Consider the following 20,488-nt stretch of genomic DNA (forward strand, 5'->3'; position numbering starts at 1 on the left):
CGCGGCGAGTGACGGGCGGCCCGCCCAATGGGGCGGTGGGGGGCCGGGGCTTCTTACCCGCGGCCCTGGGCGCTTGCCTCCTTGGGGAGGTGGCAGGCATCCTGGGCTGTAGTCCGAGTTTCTTAGTACATCCTCCATCCTCTGGTTTTCTATCATCATGAGACAGATCAGGCTTAGAACCGAAGGCACCTAACAAATATAGAGCTATGATTATTGTTTTATGAAGAACCACACATACGCACCTTCTACCGATGTAGACTGCCACTTTTGTGAGAGGATTGCCTTCTTCCCTTTAAAATGCGCTTATTTATTGTTGACTGTGCCAGTGGCCAGACTCCATACTTTCCAAAAAGTGGAGTTTTTAATAATGCGATATAATTGACATATAACATGGTATTAGTTTTAGCCCAGGACGTGTTTGGAAGCGGTAGCTTCCTGCCTAATGACCTTTAGCTGCGCGCGTCAGGATTACTTCTGTTTTCAATAAACGTTTATATTTGCAGGACTTTAGTAAATTTAGTGCTTTCACCTATATGAATTATTTCACTTAATTTCACATAGAACAGCTACCCAGTCAGTCCCGTGGTTATTCCACTTTTCAGATGAGGAAACATGTTAAGCGTGGAGTTTCACCTCTAACCATGAGGTGAACGATGGCAGCCTCCCTGTGCCGTTGCCTCCTGTTCTTGCTCTCCACTTCCTCCAGAGTCTTCTGGAAAGCGAGTCAATCGGTGACACCGTTCATCTTAAAAACCTTAACAGATGGTTATGGAAAAAATTCAGAATCCTCAGGAGAAGAACCAAGTTCCAAATTTCCTCTCCAGGCTCATCTTTCCTGAGCCTCAGGTATGGGTGGATTTGTGGGACCCCAGAAACAAGAGCCCGTCACCGATAACCAGGGATCTCGTCTTTATTCCTGGGAACCTTCCTGTCCACACAAGTGGTATGGGAAGTAAGAATCTAACCTGCGACCCACGGCCAAATGGGCACTTGTGTGTTAGGTTACTTACGTCAGTGGGAGGCATCACAAGTACCTGAGTTTCTTCCAGGTCATGTAAATTTTGGATGCCAAGAAAGAGGGCACCCTGTCACTTCTTAGCTTGTGACCTTGAATTCACCAGCCCTTCTGTTGATAATCATTTGGGCCCAGGAAAAATGTTGTAAAATAAATACTTGATTCATTCTAATCATTTAAATCATTTTCTAGATACAGAATTTCCCTTTAATACGGTTAACCCTTTCAGTGACATATTTATATGTGTAATAAAGAATTTGATGTAAGTTTCTTGATTCCCCTTGAGGGAAGCTTTTTGTGTTGTCACCTCTTTGCTCAAAAGTGGTCAGTGGCTCCCCATTCTACTCAGATTAAAAATCAAAGTCCCTCAATCAGTCTATGAGGCCCAACAAGGATCTGGTCCCATGATGTCCTCCCTGCCTCACAGTTTGCTCTGACTCCATCTCTCATTGCTCTCTCCAGCCCTCTCTGTCTGCTCCACCTCCGTCTTTGCATGTGCTGTTTCATCTGCCTGGAACACTTTTCTCCCAGATACCCACATGACTCTCTCACTTCTTTTGGACTTTACTTAAATGCCATTTTCTCAATGAGACTTGCCCAATTATGGTTTTGATTCTCTTGACTATTTTTATACTTCTCAATCTTTCCAGGGTTAAAAGACATTTTATCTACCAAAGAATACAATTACCATGTCAGTTAGCTGAAGTTCCTTATGACCCAGAGATTTTTGCTAAGGAGACAAATGAGATTTGTTGTAGTGACTCTGGTGAGACACACTAAATTCTAGATTAATGGCTGTATATATCTTAAAAGAGATGGTCTTCTAGCCCATAACCTTAATTCAAGTTATACTCATTATCTGAATCTTCAATCTACTCATAGAAATACATGTTTCCCTTTATTCCAAAGACCTTTGAACTTAATACTTCTTAAAATATGTGATTGTCTTTTCCATCCATCTTTTTAAAGATCTTTGAACTTTATGGGAATCTTGAATTCTCTAATACTCTTAGGACTATTATAGATATTTAATTGTCATAGATATTTAAAAGCTTTCCAATTGAATTTTAGATGTCCCACATGAATTAGTATAAGTTGTCTCAACTTCTACTGTCAATCTACTGAAGGAAGAAAATTTAAAACATATTACCTATTTCCATAATTTAATCACATATTTTGAAAATAAACCTTTCTTGATGAGTTAAGAGTACTATTATGAATGCAAATTGTGTTAATGCCCTATAGATATAAATGTTACCAAGTTGTAACTGACTTCAGTTTATAGGACATTACTATTTTCTTGGAAAGCTCCCTGTTCTGCTCCTTTCTCTGTGGTGGCTGCCTGTCTTACTTAGTTCAGTTCCTCACCATTTCTAGCTTTGACAATTGCATTTAGCTTTTAAATTGGTTCCTAGCCCTGCCTCTCCCACATATTTCTCTTCCTCCATGCTGTCTCAGATTTTCTTCTGGATATGCAAATTGATCATCATCATAATACCTAATTTTTATTGAGCCCTAGCTAGCTACATGCCAGGCCTTGTGCTAGGCATTTTGCGTACATTATGGTCCAAAGAAGAATGCAAGACTTATGAATGTAAATTTAAGATCAGTCAGCCTTAATTCCATTTGGTTCACTTGTTCCTCGTGCAGTCTTGGACATTTTTTTCTAATTTCTCTGTGCCTCAGTTTCTTTATATGACGTAGATCACTGCAGTACTTACCTCATAAGGCTGTTGTGAGGACTGAAATTAAGATAATGAATATAGAGCATTTAGCACAGTGCCCAATAAACATTCAAAATGTGGACTAAAAAGAGGTTATTTGGAAAGTAATCTCACAGGCTGATCTGATCATAAATTCCTAACTGGGCAGGTCATGGCGGTAGTCATGCCCCAGGCATATAATTTAGTAAAAGGCTATTTTTACTTTAAGCAAACCCTGCCCATTGTTTCTGTGCATCTAGGTTAATGCCTCTTTGAAATGCATTTTTCCAGACTCCTCCTCCTACAGGATGACCACCCTCAAGAGAGCAAATAATCATTACTATCCTGTTATCCCATCCCTGTCTTGCTTTCTCCTGCCTTCTTGTAATCTTCCTTATGTCCCCCCCTCAATTCCAAATGCATAAAAGAAGCTGTAAACTGTCATTTCTTGGAAGCATTTATCTCTCAGTCTGTTGAGATCTTGCTTCCAGGTGTAACCTCTGTTAAACTCAGAAATTTTTATAAACATTCTTTACTGCTTTGGATGTTCTTACGTCAACAAAAATATTAGCTATTTTTATTGAGATGTAAAGCAGACATAAAATGCACCCTTTTAAAATATACAACTCAGTGTTTTTTACTGTATTCACAAAGTTGTGCAACCATCACCACCCTCCAGAACATTTTCACCGCTGCATTAAGAACTCTGTACCCATTAAGTCACCCGTCATTCCTGCATCTCCCTAGCCCCTGACATCTACTAATCTGCTCTGTCTTATCGTTTGCTCATTTTGGACATTTCATATAATGAAATCATAAAATATATGGTCTTTTGTGATTAACATTTTTCATTTAGCTTCAGCTTTCAGAGTTCATTCATTGTAGCATGTATCAGTACTTTATTTCCTTTTTATGGCTGAATAATGTTCTATTATATGGAGACACCACATTTCGCTTATCCATTCACCAGTTGATGGACATTTGTGTTGTACTATTTTTTTGTTTTTTATGAATAATACCTCTATGCATTCGTGTGCAAGTTTTTATGTAGATGTATATTTTCATTTATCTTGGGTGTATATCTCAGGATGGGCTCACATGATCATATAATTTTTTAACAGCTTTATTGAAATATAATTCACATACTATGTAATTCATCTATTTAAAGTGTACAACTCAGTAATTTTTAGTATATTCATAGGTATGTACAGCTTTCACCACGATCAATTTTAGAACATTTTCATTACCTCAAAAGGAAACCCTGTACCCTTTAGCTCTCATGCCAGCATCCCATCACACTTCCCCCATGCCCTTCTCCTTAGCCTTTGGCAATCACTTATCTACTCTGTCTCTCTGTGGTCTTTTGTGATTAGCTTCTTTCATTTAGCTTAGTTTTTTCAAGGTTCATCTACATTGTAACCTGTACCAGTACTTCATTCCTTTTTAAGGCTGAATAACATTCCTTTGTATGGATGTACCACAATTTGTTTATCCATTTTCCAATTTATGGACATTTGGGTTTTTACCTTTTAGCTATTATGAATAATGCTGCTATAAACTTTTGTATTTAAGCTTCTGTGGGGACATATGTTTTCATTTTACTTGGATTATATATCTAGGAGTGGAATTGGGGGGTCATATGGTGACTCTGTGTTTCATAACTTGAGGAACTGCCAACTGTTTTCCAATACAGCTGCACCATTTTACATTCCCACCAGCAGTGTATGATGGTTCTCCACATCCTGGCCAACGCTTGCTGTTTTTGTGTGTGCATGTGTGTGTATGGGGTGGGGGTGGGGGGGCGGATATTATAGCCATCCTCGGGTATAAGGTGGTATGTCATTGTGAGTTTTGATTTGCATTTCTCTAATGATTAATGATATTGAACATCTTCTCATGTGCTTATTGATATTTATCTTAACTTATTTCTTATAGCTGTTAATCTTATTTGAGCTATTATCTTATTTAATCCTCTTAACAGACTTCCTCATAGCCTCTTAATAGTCAATATCCTCATTTTACAAAGGGAAACTGATGCTTAGAATTAAGTAACTTGACTAAGTCACAGAAGTAGTCATTGGTAGACCTATAATCATGTCACTCAAATCCTTCAGAAGTGCCCCAAACCTATAAAGTAGAGGGGCTTCAGGATCTGGTGCCTACATATCTTTCTCTTTTCATCTTCCACTGTTCCTCTACAAGCACTAAGTCTCTAGCCATAACAAACTTTTTATCATCCCCGAAGAGGTCATGCTATTTAATACCTCTCTGTGCCTTTGCCCTTGGTGCTGTGTGACTAGGATGCCCTTTGTCCTCTTTTTCATGTATGAACTTCTACTCATCTTTCAAGGCCCAGTCAACTGTTACTGCTTTTTGGAAACTTTTCTAAATACTCCCAGGCACGGTCATTTGCTTCCTTGGTTTTACAGTTCCCTTCTACTAGGAGTATTATCTTCTTTGTATTGTAACTTTATTTATAAGCATCTTTCTCTCTTCGGGTCTTTCTCTTACTTTCTCCTGATAGACATTGTGGTGTGCCAGAACACTGACCTTTGACATATCATCTATCATCTTTGTATTACCAGGACCAGGGATAGTCTGGCACAGAGTAGGTACGCAATAAATAGTATTGAATTAATACATTCCACCTTTCAGTTTGAATATCTGCCCTTCTCATAAAAATAGAAAAAAAGATTTTTGCCTTAAATAGAGAAAGAAAACATGTATAGCTGTATAAAATTCAGAACAATATAAAAGTAATTATTGAATTAAGGATAAAGTCGCTTTATTTCAGTTGTTTTTCTGATCCTTCAGAAAATCTCCACTGCTTTGAATCCTTGGCTCTCAAAGCAGCATCTGAAGCATCGAGGGTTTAACAAACACCTTTGTATCAGTTTCCGTTCCTTTTATCTCACTGGCACTGGTGGATAAGGGGCAACATTTGGTTCTTACAATTTCAGAATATTTGGGGGAAGCTTTATTTCAAAATCTACAACGTATTTTTCATCATTAGAAGACACTTCAGCAAACCAAACCAGGCCATAATTTTATTTAAGACCTTCTTAATATGTAAATTAGAATATATATGTATATACATATGCATATATCTCACATCTGTAGATCACATCTTTATCTATTCATCTGTTAATACTTTGTTTTGTTATTTATATTACATGTGTATATATATATATATATATACACACATATACATATATATATACACACATATATTTTTGTTTGTTTTTTATTTTCAATCCTGATAGTTCTTTATTTTCTCTAACATACGTGCTATGGGTTGCTAATTTATAATAGGTATCATCACGAACACACACACATATATGTGACTAATATTTAGCCATGAAAAAGAAAGAAGTCCTGTCATTTGAGACAACCTGGATAGACTTTGAGGGCATTGTGCTAAATGAAATAACTCAGTCAGAGAAAGACAAATACTGTATGTTATCACTTATATGTGGAATCTTTAAAAAGTCAAACTCATAGAAACAAAGTAGAAAAGTGGTTTCCAGGAGCTAGGGGACTGGACGAAATAGGGAGAGGTTGGTAAAAGGGTACACACAATTTCAGCTGTAAGATGAATAAGGTATGAAGATCAAATGTATATAACACGTTGACTGTAGTTAGTAACACTATTGTCTAATTGAAATTTGCTAAGATAGTAGAACTTAAATGTTCTCACCAAAAAAAAAAAAGGATAAATATGTAAGGTGATACACATGTTAATTAACTAGTGAGAGAAATCTTTTCACAATGCATTTTTATTGTATACCAAATCACCAGGATATACATTTTAAATATCTTACAATATTATTTGTCCATTATATCTAGTGAAGCTGAAAAAAAATCTGAATAACAGAGACCCTGGTTCATAGAGTATAATTAATGAGCTAACATTTGAAATGAGAAAAGGGCAAAAATTGTTTCAAAAGATAACTTTCCCTAGGGTGAGGGCTTTGATATCCTCAGGTATATTGTACTTTTGAAATGATCACTCTCTCTGGGTACACAAATATGATGGATCAATCAGGTTTTTTCTGCATCCACCTTTGTGTAAATTAGCATTCTGTAGGCCAAAGAAAATGAGTGATAATAAAATTCTAAAAGGTTAACATTTTCTACTCAGTTAAAATAATATTTTAAAGTTGTTTGCATAATTAATGATAATAGAGATGAGGATGAGGATGATGATAAGTATAGCTATCATCTATCAAAAGCTTGTTATAAGGCAGGCACTGTTGTAAGTACTTAGATCATCTTCTCATTTACTCTGTCCCATAAACTAGAAGGTATAGATATTATTACTATTTCCATTTTTACAGATGAAGTAACTGAGGCACAGGGAGGTTAACTTTCCACGTTATCCTGTTAGTGAGTGGCAGAGTCAGAATTTTTACTTAGGCAGTGTAATTCCAGAGACTGTACCCCCAGCACACTGCCCTGTACTCCCAAAACTGCTGCTCATAGACTGCTTACTCATCTGCTTAAATTTAGAGGCCATTGATGTTCTAGTATGTCATCCGGGTCCAGTTTCAGGAAAGAGAAAGCACTCTAGTGTTTTAATTTGTTTACTAAAGGGAATCAAGTGCTTACAAAAATTATTGGAGAGTTGGGAAGAGTGGGCTCCAGGCTGGGCCTTCAGAAATTATTCCCAGAACCAGGCTGCCAGACAGGCCCTCCAGGGAAAGGAACCGCTGGTCCTGCTGATTCCAGATGGCATTGCTAGCTACAATTCAAGGGTCAAGAAATTGCTACCTCGAAACTGCCCCTCAACACCCACCGACTAGTGACAACTAGTGTCTCCACCAAACTTGTTTCTTGGCAGCCATGAAGCTCTGGACACGAGAACTGCTGGTGAAACAGTGTTTCCACAAATGTGCTTGCCAGTATTAACAGCCAAAACAGCAGAAAGATGGTTCCCGTCTCATTTCTGCCTTCCAAATCTCACAAAGCATCTGATGAATGGACCCCATTTCACATGGGGAAAGTTAACTGTAAAGGAGTCTGGGAAATGTATTTTTTATTTTTCCAGAAGGAAGTTAAAAAGGATGCTGAGAGTTAATGCAAAAATCTATTCTAATATCTGCTAGGGAAGAAGTTGGAGGTTATATTCCTCAAAATGACATTTCATTAGTGTGTAAAAACTGTTAAGGGCACAGACTAGGTTCAGAAATCAGTTCTCTTAAAAAGCCACAGAATTAACTTTTGCTCATCACTGTATAGACCTACTACATTGGACTAGTTAGTGTGCTCTTAAATAGCATTGTTGAAATAGTGAAGCTAAAGCTGTCAAATACCCTTTGCTGAGTGCCCTCCTAGCTCACTGGGGCTAGAAGATAGATCAGCTTTTAGTGTAGCAAGGAGTTGTTCTCAAAAATTATTAATTTTGTTCCCCCAATTACAAAATCCTAGTTTATCCCTCCATTGGATCCCGCTGTTTTAACGACGGGTGTTTCTTAAAATCCTTTTCATAGCCAGTTCTATTCTTTACTGTACTTTAAATGTGACACTTAAAAAGCTTTGATAACCCACTGTCAAAAGTTTGCTGCTTCCCACCTCCATCGCCTTTGCTCTCAGCTTCCTTTTGTCCCTTTATTTAGATTTCTTCTTATTTCTCTCATTCTTCTCAGCTAGAGACCTTCAGACTTTTTAAAATAACCTTTGCCAATCATAAGAAGGAATCACATTATACTTTATGGAATACTTAGATCACCTTGGCTTATTTCTCTGTTGGTTGATACTCAAAACTTTTTTAATAAACTTCTAGGTCAGCAGTGTTTTGAGTGGTTTAAGTTGCAAAATTCAGATCTCCTCATGAGTGGGTAGTTGATACATTTATTTTCTTCTTTGTACTTGCTTATATTTTCTAAAATTTCTGTAAGTATTATAAGACTTTTATAATCAGAAGAATGCATATCGTTTTAAAAAATGATTCCATTAATTTAGTCAAAATTATAGGGAATTCTTAGCTCAATTTATTAGCTTATGAAATAAATTTTGGAGGGAATTCTTAGCTCAATTTATTAGCTTATGAAAAGCATCAAATTCATTTTTCTACGGCCTGTGGACATAAAGCTTTAACACTATGTAAACAAAACTTCATAGACAATGAAAAAACCAGTGGAACAAATTTTGGTGGTGGTGGTGGTATTAAAAAGGTTTTGAATATAGTAGAAACTGAAGTTTTTTTCTAGCAAGAGTTGTTATAGCTGTTCTTACAAGTTGTGGTATATTCTGGTACGATCTGGCAGATCAGATAAGAGTTAGAAAAGATATGAGCCATTGCAGTGGGGGTTTCTTATCATATGTAGTAAGATCCCTCCTCTTCCCCGCGCCGCCCCGCCCCGACTTCTCTCTTAACCATAAGGTTTTTAAGAAATGTTGAATTTCTCAAGTTGAATCTTTAAAGCTATTCTCTTTGGTTTTCTTGTAAATCATGTGGATGCCACTTGCAGGAAAAAGGGTAATGGGACATATGTTGCTGTCTTGTTATCTCATCTGCTGGCCTGCCTTTGACTAGCTGTTGTCTTAAGTTTATTTTTATCATCAAAATTAAAAAGTATGTTTTCTTTCAATTTGCCATATTTTAATATTGGCAACTCTTCTTGCAAATTTTAATATTAAGATTCATGTAATAAAGAAATAAATGTCCACTGTGCCAGATTATCTATTTTTACATGCTAAAAAAATGACACCTGATAAATGCCCCCATATAGTTTAAGTAAATATTTATTATTTACCTTGGCAGATATTTCTGTCTTTTACTACAAAAGTAGTGTTATAAATAACTATTATAAATGTATTAGAAATAACTATTTTCTCTCTCTGCAGGATAATCCTTCATACACAGACTGTGTTTGACTTGGAATCTTCCCTTTTTTTACTCCATTCAGTTGACTTAGCAGGGTTTCAAGAGCAGCATTTATAAATTTCCAGGTATGAAAACTTTTAATTCTTGATATTATACCTAACTTAAAGTAGAATTTAAGTTAGTAAAGCAGTTATAGATTTTAAAAATCAGAATGGATTCATTGCTTGGAAATTCACTGTATAAAACATTCAACATTCTGATCTTAGCCAGGTCTCCCTGATTGCCTATTGCTAAATTTTTAATTCATTGCCTCTCTCGTGTTTTCCATTCTACCTAATCAAAGACTCATATTACATAGTGGCTGGAGATTATCTAGACTAATCCCTTCAGTTAGCAGAGAAAGAAATTAAGCCTCGAAAGGTAAATATACTGTCTTTGGACATATAGCTAGTTTAGTGGTAGAACTACGTAAGAAATGACCTCCCATGACAGTGGCGAAGGAGTGTAGCTCAGCAGTTACATCCGCAGCTTTGGAGTCACTGTCTAGGTTAATACCCTCTTCTGTAAAATGGGGATAATAATATCACCCACCTGGTAGATTGTTGTGTGGGGGATAAAAGGAGGCAGTGTATATCTCTACTATTATTATTGCCCGTGGCCCTTTCATTTCTCACCACGTTGACCCCTTCACTGCTTCTAGATTCCCCACCCTTGGCTAACATTTTACAGTGTTCTCCTGATTCTCCCAGTCATTCTCAGTTTATAACACTGGCTTCTCTTCCCCATCCTGCTCCACAGTCACGGGCAGTCCTCCAGGTTCTCATTCCAGCTCATGTTTCCTCTGAGCCCCTTTACCTCCATATATCTTTGCACATACCTTGCACAGCTTTATCTTCAAGTCTGACTTCCCCTCTAAACTTCTGATCAGCATTTCCAGTGGCCCTCTGGCCATCTCTACTCATTTCTCATTTACATCAAATGGAAGGTACTTAAAACCAAAGTCATTGTTTTTCCTCTTAACCAGTTCTTCTTCCTGACTTCCTGATTTCTGTTAGTGATACTGCTACACACCTAGGCTTTAAAAATCACTGAGTTCTCTTTTTGTCTCTCAAGCTTTCCACGGCCAATCACCTATCAAGACTCATGGAATTATTTCCCATTCAAGTCTTTTGCCTCTTTTCCTTTTCATTCCTGCCATTATCACTGCATTCAGGCCATTAACCACACTGGCAATTTCAATATAGTAACAGTTTGGTCACCTGGAAGTAGCTTGGTTCATTTTCTCTCTCTCAAGAAATACAACCTTTTGACTTTTCATAATGGCATGTCAGCACGTCACTTGTTCACGTAGCACATGAGTCTTGATTTAACTAAAGGCACAGAATATCATTATTCAGAGAGCTCCCAAAATATCTCAATCTTGAATTACAGCCTAGATTTGGCTAAATGTGAGACTGATAGTTAATATTTCACCTACTTGTTTGAAAAACTTTAAAAATTTTTTATTTTTGAATGTATTAATATGATTTGAAACTCAAAAAATACTCAAAAGTATACAGTATAAATTCTGCCTCCTGTCTTTTATCTTCTGTTCCCCAGATGCCACCTCACCTCCAATTGGCAATCATTGTTCTAGGTTTCTTGTTCACCCTTCCAGAGTTTCTGCTTATTTTTACCTTTGTTAAAAAAAAATTATAGATATATGTATACACATACACACACCCATATATAAAAATTATATAAATTATATATATGATATATATATAAATTATACATATACAACTGTCCCCTATACATGGACACTTTTCTGATCTCTTGCTATCAAAGACAGTGATTAACCATGTACATGTGTCATTTTGATCAGTGTACCTGTAGGGTAAATTCCCAGAAGTGAAATTGCTTGGTCAGAGAATATATACATTCGTATTTTTGAGAGCTATTTCCAAATTGCCTTCCGTGGGGTCATACCAGTTTACATTCCCACCAGCAACGATTGAGAGCGCCTGTCCTCCCACAATCTTCTCAATATTATCAAATTTTTGGATTTTTGCTGACTTGAGAGGGGAAAAATGATACATCAGTGTAGTTTTAATTTGCCTTTATATTTTTATGACCCAGGTTGAACATCCTTTCATATGATAAAGGCGTTTGTATTTTTTCTGTGAACCGTCCTTTGTCCTATTTTGTATTTATTGTTCTTTCTCTTGCTACTTTCTTAGAGGATTGGTGTTTTCATGGAGATTACCCTTTTCTCTGATAGAAGTTTTTATCATTTTGTCATTTGTCTTTTGCTTGTGTGTGTGTGTGTGTGTGTGTATGTTTTGCACCAGAATTTTGTTTTATCTTTATGTAATCAAATGTATCAATCTTTATTTTATGATTTTCATATTTTGAGTTATGGTTATGAAAGCCTTTTCTACTCTTGAGTTTATAAAGCCTTCCATATTTTCTATTAGAACTTATAAAGCTTGTTTTCTCATTTAACTCTTTGTTCCATATGAAATTTATCCTGATATAAGGTGGGAGGTTTAAGTCCAGCTTAATTTTTTTCTCAGAAGGCTAAAAATGATCACAATGCCATTTGTTTTATTAAATTGCTAATCTTTTCACCACAGGTTCATCATATGTTAAGTTCCCACATTTATTGGAGTATATTTCTAGATTTTCTCATATATTCTACTGGCCTTTCTCTTTATCATCAGTAATACAGTTTTGATTATTGAGAAAGTAGCATATAATCGAATATCTATTGGTTCCTTCTCTTTGTTTTTTTTCAGAATTTAACTGGCTATTCTTATTTATTTTTCCATAAAACCTTAGCAACTTTTATTGATCTTAAAATAACCTGCTGGTATTTTTACTGATTATGTTGTCACCTACTCTTACAGATCAAGGACTTCAAAATAAGGTCTTTTTGCCCATTGTTGCTCACACCAATAGAACGAGACTATTCGGTAAAGCAAAGCAGAGACTATTCTCTGATCGAAGAATGGAGAAGGACTAGCTTATGCTCTAAAGATACCTTCTTTCTGATTTGAGAAAGTTAGAAGTCTTAAAGGACTGGTAGGAAGTTTCAGGGGTGGGGATTCCTGAGAAAAGGATGGAGAGTTCTCTGAATTGTTGGGAAGCATGTGCAGTTTCTAAACATGCTTAGAACATGCCTGACCATACATATACCATGTCTCATTTTAATACTAAGTCTCCATCCCAGTTGTGATATTTAGCATACTCAGGAAGAGAAATTCCTCAGAAGGTTACTTAGGAAGGGGTTTGGGGTGTCATCTTGGATCGTTCTGGTACACACCAGTTTCTTATTTGTGGTCCAGGGGTATCTTATCTGGTCTTTGCTGGCAGACTTAGCTTGCTCTGAAATTTCTGCCCTTTCCTGACGAGTTCAGCCTGTTTTGCCAGGGAATGCGTTGGAGAATGAGAGGAGACGAGAAAGTTAGTAGAAGTTTAAGGATTAAGTAATGTGGTAGCACAACCCCATGACAATGTTATAAAATAACTTGGGAAGAACTAACATCTGGATATGTTGAATCTTCTATTCAAAGGGTTTGGCTTTTCATGGTCTTCTTTTGTGTCCCTTAGTTTTCTTCATGAGTCTTATACAGTTCTTGTTAAATTTATTCTGAAGTATTTTATATTTTTGATGCTATTCTCAATGGGAGTCATTTAGTTTATCTTGTAAGCTAGTGTGGGTTGTTTGTTTTTTTGAATATATGAAAGTTACTGATTTCTAGTATTACATTTATAACCCCCTTCCCCCTGTGAATACTCTTCTTGTTTGTGGTAATTTTGCAGTTGATTCTCTTGCATTACCAGGTATATAATCATATTATCTGCAAATAATGATAATTTTATATTCTACTTTCCAGTGGTTCTTTCTCAAGTCTAATTTCATTAGTCAATGTCTTCAGAACAGTATTAAATAATAGTAGTAATAGTGGGCATCCTTTCACTGACTTTACTGAAATGCTTCTATTAAAATGCTAGATTTGGGGCTTAAATAGATACATTTTATCACCAACAAGCTTTTATTAAGAACAGATTATAGACAAGACTGTGCCATAAAATGGAGATTAAAAAAAATAATATGACTCTACCTGCTTTTGAAAAGGTTACAGGACAAGACAGGTACAAAAAATAGTGTTACAGGTGTCACAGCAAGTTATGTGCAGGATACCATAGAGACAAAAAAAAAAAAAAAAGTGATAGCTAATCATCTTGAATCCCATGTGAAGATAAAATCCCAAAGAACAATGTACTCAAAGCTTATCAGCTTAGTTTGCCCTTGAAATGTTTTCATTGAATTAACTATAGGATGACCTTGACTTTAGAGGCAACACATAGGGAAAGTCATTTAAAGTACCTTTCTTAGTTCAGTAAGGACACTGGGGAAGATACTTAAATGCCTCTGACATACCAAACATTAAACTAAGGCTGGTCATACACATAGACATAGTCTCTACTCATACAGATATTACAGTGTAGCAAATAAAATGCAATCCAGCAATTGCCATGAAGTACATGTATATGATACAACTGGGCATGGAAGAAACAGCAGTTAATGTCAGCCCAGGGAAGTCAAGGAAAGCTTCCCAAGGGAGGCCCTGTTTGAGCTGATTCTGAAGGAGAAATAAGAGTTTCTTTGAGAAGGGTGGTTTTATTGTAGCACAGGAATAATATGTACAAAAGCTTGGTGGCATGAAAGGGGTGGTATGTCCAGGAACTGGCATATAGCTTAAGAATGGCAAGTGAGGTAGGTTATAGGAGATGAATATGCAGAAACTGGCAGAAGCTGGGTCTCAAAGGGTATTAAATCCACTCATAGAAATATGGGCTTTATCTAGTAGGTGGGAAGGAGCTATTAAAAGAATTTTAAACAGCAGAACCCAGAAAGATAACATATTTCAGGGTAGATTGAAGGGAGAAAGATAAAAGGCAAGGAGAGCAATTAGGAAGTTTATTGTATTAGTCCAGATATTCTCTATGATGACATTTAATGTCCTCATATGAGAATTCACATGACAAATTCCCCCTAGAAGTTAGTGCCAGTAAAATGCTCATTTCTACTAGGGAAATGATGGGAGCATTGTATATATCACTTGTGTTTTTCTTTGTGTTTTGTTTCATTCGCCTTGGATTCTGGGACAAACAATGCTAAATGTAAATGTACAGAAAACATCTCGCCTCCATTTAAAATTTATAATTTCTATTTTAAAATATGTTGCATACATATTTTATTTAAAACTACTTTAAATCACTTTTTTAAAGATATGATAATTTGGGAAAATGTAGATAAATATAAAGAAAAATATAAATTCCTGAAATCCCACCACCAGAGGTAATCACTGTTAACATTTTGGTGTACTTCTTTCCAGTAGTCAGTCAGTCTGTCTGTCTCTTCTCTCTCTCTGTTTCTGTGTTTATCTCTCTCTTTATAAAAATAAATAAATCGCTGTCTCTCTTTCTTTAAGGTTGTTTTTTTGAGATTTATCTTGTTCTTTTGTTTGGAACATTTTTCCCTTGTTTCTTTATTTTCCTTGACTTTTTACGTTGCTTTCTGCACATTAGAGAAAACAGCCACCTCTCCCGGTCTTGACAGACTGGCTTCCTGTAGGAGAAGGACCTCATCAGTCAGCACAGTCTGAAGTCTTGGTTGCTTCTCAAACCTCCATGTTTGTCCAAGCTGCCATCTTTGTTCTTAGTGGCCCCCAGGATGTTAGGGTGTGCCACGACCCGTCAGTGTCCCACAGGTATGGGAAATGCCTGCATGCCTGTTCAGGCTCAGCTCCCAGTGCAGGCTAATGGGAAGCCTGATTTTCAGGCAGCAGCTGGGATAGTCAGGACATTGGCAGACTAGCCCCTATCAGGGAGAAACTGAGGGCTGGGTATTTCTGCCTAATCACTTTGTGCTGAGCCAGAGGGACTACCTGCTGAGAGTGCTTGTGCATCCATTGAGAACCCCTTCTTTGTTTTGTGTGGTCCCGAGGGACCTAGAGTGCCACCCCGTCAGCGCCAGAGAGCTAGGTGATTTGGGAGGCAGTCCATCAGATAGCAGCCGTATAAGTTGGGGTGCTAGATGTATGGACAAGCTCCTTCCAGAGAGAAGCTGGAGACCTGGCTTTACTGTTGGAAAGAGGGGTTCTGGGGAGAAGGTAGGGAGATGGGGGTGCGGGCGGTGGTGGGAGGGTAAGGAGGGAAGTGGGGGTGGATGGAAGGAAGTGTCCACTAGCCCTTTCAGGCTCCTGGGAGGATCCCAGGCAGCACCCACACGCAAGATGTTTAGAAGCTGGGCCCTTGGGCAACAGGTGGGAAAGTATGTTGTCAAATCTTTTCCAGGGAGAAACTGGGAGATAGGGGCTTTTGCTGCTAGTCTGCACTGAGCTGGGGGCGGGGGAGGGGGAGAGGAGCAAGGTGGTAGTGGTAGGTAGATAGCCATGGGAAGTGCTTGTGCATCCCTTGAAAACTGCTTGTTTGATTACTATGGTTTGGTGGGACTCATGAATGTCTCATGAATGCTGAGTATCACTGGCCATCAGAGCTAGGTGATTTGGGGGCCCATCCCTCGAGTGTCAGCCTTAAAAGCTGGGATGCTAGATGTGTGGTCCAAGCCCTTGCCTCCACAGGGAGAAACTGAAAATTAGGGGTTCCCTCCCGATTGTAAGGCCCTGTGCCAGGAGTGGGGCTTATGGCAAGAGTGTGTCTCAGCCTTGCCTACCCATTTGGATGTATTTTCTTAGTTGTCCAATAGGTAGGAGTCACTCAACTAGTTCTGGATTTTTCTCAAGGGGTATTGATCTGTGTGTAGCGGTGTATTTGGTATGTTTATGGGAGGAGGGAAAGTCAGGAGCCCCTGATCCTGTCATCTGGTGACCTCCTCTGCAATTTACTTAGCCTAGGGCTGTAAAGAATTTTATTGCTTTAAGTAGGTTTCCACTCCCTAGAAAAGTGTGCCACCAGAATGATTCATCCCTAAGAATTCTAGATAAATGAGATTTTACCATACTTAGTCCATCACTGTGCCAGGATCTTCATTACTTTTCTAGTATGATTGATATGTTAGAATTTTTATTTTATAAGCTGTGATGCAACCATAATACTCTTTGGCTACTTTAAGGCTGGGGCTCTATTAGTTCAGTGGAAATGTAACACCAATGTCTAAGTAAATGAGGTAAAGTGCTTGTTTTTAACAGAATTATTCAGAAGCAGAATGAAATTCTTTTTCTATTTGCTCTTTTCTGTATATATCTGACAAATCCCCTACCCCAACCAGGCCTTTGGCTTATACTTCTTTAGGAGAAAGGATTCATTTCTCTGTCTGTAATCTCTCCACAACTAGAAAAGGCTAAATATCATAAGTACACATGTTTAACACCAAAATATACCTAAAGCAATTAATACATGTAGTAGAACCAATAGTTTCCATCATTTTGAGAGCGACTATAAAACAAACAAATTAATTTAAAAAACCCTTACAATGGCATCTTATAATATAACGTGATTTATTTCAGGATCTTATTGTAAGATACATGAACATATGTAGTATAACATTTAACTACAACAACATAGTTTAAAAGTGTGGAAGTGGGAAGAATCCAGAGAGATCATCTAGTTCCACCTTTCTCCAAGTGTAGTCACCCTAAATTAATGACATTCTTCCTCTGCTACAATAGCAACATAGAACTCATTACTTTGCAAGGAAGGGGGCAAATTCTGTTGTTGAACAATTTAACCTAGTAGTTTGTTTTTTTTTTTTTAAAGTGAGGCAACCCTTGGTTGATCTCACAGATTGCAAGGACCTTGTGAGTTTACAATCCCTCATTTTTTTTTATTTCTTACACCTACAGCACCTGGTCTTCCTACATGGTCTTCCATCCAAGTACTAACCAGACTCGACCCTGCTTAGCTTCTGAGATTAGATGGGATCGGGCTTGTTCAGGGTGGCATGGCCATAGACTTCAATTTCTTTTAAACCAGAGCCCACAGTAAGAAATACATTTTACATCATGACTCAGTATACACATAGTGTATTCTGCATATTAATCTATCTTTCTAGCTGAAACAAAAAATTCATGTAAAAATTCCTTCAACTTGCAATAGTTCTAATATTTAAATTCTATATTATTATTTAAAATCCTAGTTTTGACCCACAAAATTGATTTCAAAACCCCCTAATGGATTGAGACAAGCAGTATGATAACCATTGGCTTGAAACTTTCCAAACCTTAGTATGCTTGCATATAGATATAAGGCATTAGATCAAGGTACTTGAGGTCAAAAAATCTCATTAAGTTCTCATTTTTAAAAAGCTGTTTTTTATATTGAACTAAAATCTGTCTCCCTTTAGTCCTCTCTGTTGGTCCATTTTGCTTTTCAAAACCACACTGAACATTCATTCAGCAAATACTGATTGAGCACCCATGTGCCAGACATTATGCTCTTTGTTGGGGATGCTGAGGTAACCAAACAGTCTTGGCCCTTTTGGAGCTTATGATGTACTGATCAGTGTAGGGGACTAGTGTATTAGCACTACTAAAAGAATAATTCTACTTTTTCATATAACTGCCCTTGAAAAACAACTACCTTGTTTCTTTTCAATCCTTTCTCCCGTTTCCAAAACTAAGTCTCATATGACATAGCTCCTATGACAATAGCTGTTGTGCTATAGTGATCAACTGAAACTCCCCATACTAGGATGGGGTTGTTAAGATAATCTTTGATGAGGTGACATTGAACCAAAGGCTTGTATGAAGTTGGGGAAAAAGTTAGGTGAGGATTTGGGTGAAGAGTGTTCCTGACAGAGGGACCATCAGGAGTGAGTTAGCATATTGGGAAACATCAAAAACAGTGAGGTTACAGCTGGGGATTGGGGAAATGGGCGGAAAGGAGATCTTGAAGCCCTTTTAGATGAGGGTAAAAAATCTGGATTTCTGAGATGGAAGCCATTGGAGATTTTGCGTAGAGGAACAATATGATCTGACTTACATTTAAACAGATGTTTCTTGTAAATGCTAAAAAGTCATAAGGTTATAATACAGCTGAAAAATTCCTATCATCTAGTGACGTCCTAGCTCTTGTATGGTAGCACAACATCACTCATATGTTTGTGGTGATGCTGGTGTAAACAGACCTACTGCACTGTCAGTCGTATAAAAGTATAGCACGTAAAAGTATTGTACATAAAAGTATGTATCAATACTTGGTAATGATAATAAACAACTATGCTACTGGTTTACGTATTTACTATACTATACTCTTTATCATTAAGGTGTACTCTTTCTACTTACATAAAAAAAAGTTTGCTGTAAAACAGTACGCCATGTTATGCCAACAGCAGCCTCATATATCTCGTGTTTGCCGTGTCTCTTGATTGCATCATTTTCTCTTATACTTGATGTAATTTCATGTTCTATAAGTGTAGTGTAAACTAAGTGTGCAGTGTTCATAAGTCTACATCAGTGCACAGTAATGTCCTCAGCCTTCACATTCACTCACCACTCAACTCACCGACTCACCCAGAACAACTTCTAATTCTGCGAGCCAGATTCATGGTAAGAGCCCTGTACCATTTTTTAATTTTTTATACCATATTTTTATTATACCTTATCTATGTTTAGACATGTTTAGATACACAAATGCTTGCCATTGTGTTATAATTGCCTACAGATTTTGGTACAGTAACATGCTGTAGCCTAGGAACAATAGACTATACCATCTAGATTTGTGTTAAGTTCACTCTGTGATGTTCTCACAATGACAAAATCACCTAATGACACATTTCTCAGAATGTATCTCCATCATTAATCCATGCATGACTGAATCCATTTTTGTGTATTAATTTTATAACTGGCTACCTTATTAAGTTCTTTTGTTTCTAGTTTTATTTATTTGGCTTTATTAAGGTATAATTTACATACAATAAAATGTACCCATTTTACGTATACGGTTGAATGAGTTTTGACATATATTTATGTGTAACAATCACCATAAATAAGAACATTTCCATCACCTAAAATTCCCCTCATGTCTTTTTTTCCCCTTATGCCTTTTTGCAGTCAACCCCTTGTCTCATTCCTCACCCCAGACAACTACTAATCTCCTTTTGGTCACTATAGATTAGTTTTGCCTGTTTTAGAACTTCATATAACTGGAATCACACAGAATACATTCTGTACTCTTTTATGTCTGGTTTCTTTTGTTGGGGTGAATGCTTTTGAGATTCATTCATGTCACTGTGTGTATAAGAGGTTTGTTCCTTTCTGTTGTTCACTACTATTGCAGCGTATGGATGCACTGCAATTTATCTATTATTCATCAATTGATGGACATTTTCTTTCCAGCTTGAGGCTAGGATGAATGAAACTGCTATGAAAATTCTCATACAAGTCTTTTGGTGGACATATGTTTTCATTTCCCTTGAGTAAATATTTAGGAATGGAATTGCTGGGTCATAGAATAGGTTTAACTTTATTAGGACTGCTAAACAGTTTTTCAAAGTAATTGTACCATTTTTCATTTCTACCAGCAATGTATGAGATCCAGTTTCTCCACATCATTGCTAATATTTGGTACTATCATTCTTTTTAGTTTTAGCCATAGTGTATAATGACATTTCATTGTAGTTTTGATTTGCATTTCCCCATGACTGATGATGTTGAACATTTTTTCATGTGCTAATTTGTATATCTTCTTTTGTGAAATATCTGTTCAAATCATTTGCTAATGAGTTGTTTGTGCTGTTATTGAGTTGAGGTCTTTATATATTGTAGCTACAAGTCTTTTGTCAGATATGTGTATTATAAGTATTTTATCCTAGTTCATGGCTTGGCTTTTCATTTCCTTACTGGTATCTTAAAGAGCAGAATTTGTCAAATTTTTCTCTGTGGTCCATGCTTTTTGTGTCCTAAGAAATCTTTGCCTACTCTAAGGTCCTGAAGA

General features: G+C 37.0%; 1 protein-coding gene and 1 pseudogene across 3 annotated transcripts in view; one reads left to right on the forward strand and one right to left on the reverse strand.

Moving 5' to 3' along the window:
- The first annotated feature begins 827 nt into the window (after positions 1 to 827).
- Positions 828 to 20,488, forward strand: part of ZBTB8A (zinc finger and BTB domain containing 8A) — a 41,962-nt gene continuing 22,301 nt past the window's right edge. For all 3 annotated transcript variants that reach the window (XM_011357859.2, XM_011357860.2, XM_011357861.2), the window contains exons 1-2: positions 828 to 846; positions 9,565 to 9,669. The gene's annotated coding sequence lies outside the window, so the exon portion shown is untranslated. The remainder of the gene's footprint in view (positions 847 to 9,564; positions 9,670 to 20,488) is intronic.
- On the reverse strand, positions 17,389 to 17,507 carry LOC111738260 (annotated as a pseudogene).

This window comes from Pteropus vampyrus, unplaced genomic scaffold (genome assembly GCF_000151845.1).
Source record: "Pteropus vampyrus isolate Shadow unplaced genomic scaffold, Pvam_2.0 Scaffold36, whole genome shotgun sequence".
NCBI classification, from domain to species: Eukaryota; Metazoa; Chordata; class Mammalia; order Chiroptera; family Pteropodidae; genus Pteropus; species Pteropus vampyrus.